Source organism: Elephantulus edwardii, unplaced genomic scaffold, assembly GCF_000299155.1.
Source record: "Elephantulus edwardii isolate Elephantulus edwardi_28Jun2011 unplaced genomic scaffold, EleEdw1.0 scaffold02148, whole genome shotgun sequence".
NCBI lineage: Eukaryota > Metazoa > Chordata > Mammalia > Macroscelidea > Macroscelididae > Elephantulus > Elephantulus edwardii.
In genome coordinates, this window is record NW_006401898.1 from 3244 (window position 1) to 5054 (window position 1811).

Genomic DNA, 1811 nt, shown 5'->3' on the forward strand with positions numbered 1-1811 from the left:
GGGTGCCTTTCATCCTCTCTCCAGGTTCATAGGGTTTCCAGAGGCAAGCTATTATGGAAGTGGATGCCACTCCTCCTTCCAAGCTTTGCATGTATATAGGATCCTTAATTCTTACCTCTAAGTATATTGTTCTCTATTTTTTTTAATATTACACATTTACAATTATTTTAAATTATTTCTAGCATGTTAATGGAGTAAAAAAGCAGTCCACATTCGTGATGTTTGGAAGATAAAATTACTTCAGAAGTCAACTGAAATGCTTGCTTGCTCATGTTCTAAGTACAGCCATTGTGGTAAGACCTAAAATGTAAGCAGCCCCTAGTTTCTGATTCACACTTAAGTGGAGGTAGAGAGGCACCAGTGATTCCACATCCCCCAGTGTGGGAAGCATCAGGGCTGCATTGCAAACCGTTCCCAGGAAGACAGTAAACTGGGCCTTGGGGAGGCACTTCTGTTTTCTGGTTGTGATGACTATACAAAAAAATAAATTGTCTGTTGAATTCTCTTTTCATCTTTTTTCTTTTGTTACTCTTTTGTAGATGGGAGAAGAGTGGCTACAGTCTCCTGCCTTCCTAAAGCCTTACTCTGGCTTTGCTTGGAAACCTGGAGCCGGAATTTGTCTTACACCATGGTGACAAGCTCAGACATCTCGGTACTGAATCACAATGTCCACACAACACTGAGGCTGTACTACACCTGCAGAATCAACGACAATAAATTTATTTGGAAGAGTATACAAAACTTTGAATTTTAAGGCAAACTCACGGGGACGATGAGAGTCAACACTTGCTTATGTGTTTGTTACTGAACTCAAGGGGCTCTTTCCACAGTCAATTGCTAGTAAGACAGAAAGATTGCAATATCTATATCATTATTACAGATCTGGGAGAAAGCAGTGAGATCCTTCTCAGAGACTGCCTCCCCGTCTGGGAGTAGTCATTACATTTTTTATACTAGTGACAGATACTAATTCCCTTAACAATACACTTTTGTTAGTAAAGTTACAGAATATCTACATTTGAAAAGAACAGATTATATATAAGTACTAGTAAAAATGGGAATCCCAGAACACTTGATTGTGTTTATGTGAAACTTATACTTGGACCAGGAGGCAGTCGTTAGAACAGAACAAGGAGACACTACATGGTTCAACATTGGGAATGGTTTTACACCAAGGATGTGAGCTAGCTTCTTCTCTTTTCAATCTATATGCAGAACAGATTATCCGGGAGGCTGGGCTCCAGGAGGAGAAGTGTGGCATCAGGATTGGAGGTAGACTTATCAACAATTTGTGTTATGCTGATGACACAACTCTGCTTACTGAAACTGAATAGGACCTGAAGTGCTTGCTGCAGAAGGTAATATGGATTGAAGCTCAACATCAAGAAAACAAAAATTCTCACCACTGGGCCTATTGGCAGCATCATGATAGATGGTGAAGAGACTAAGATTTTTGATGGCTTTAGTTAGCTTTGTTCTATAATTAACACTCTTGGTACCAGCAGCCAGGAAACTAAAAGACGAATTACATTGGGAAAGTCTCCTGTCAGAGACCTCTCCAAAGTACTGAGGAGCAACAATGTCAGTCTGGAGACTAAGGTGCACCTGATCCAGGCCATAGTCTTTGCAACTACTTGCTATGCATCAGAGAGCTAGACAATGACTAGGGATGATAGAAGGAGAGCTTTGGTGCTGGAGAAGAGTATTGAATATACCATGAACTACTAGGAGAAAAAACAAGTTCATCCTGGAGAAGGTGAAACCAGGCTGCTCCTTGGAGGCAAGGATTCTGAAGCTTTGTCTGACATACT

General features: G+C 40.7%; 1 pseudogene; it reads right to left on the reverse strand.

Moving 5' to 3' along the window:
• Window positions 1-268: 268 nt before the first annotated feature.
• LOC102862690 overlaps window positions 269-1811 on the reverse strand; it is a 2747-nt pseudogene continuing 1204 nt past the window's right edge.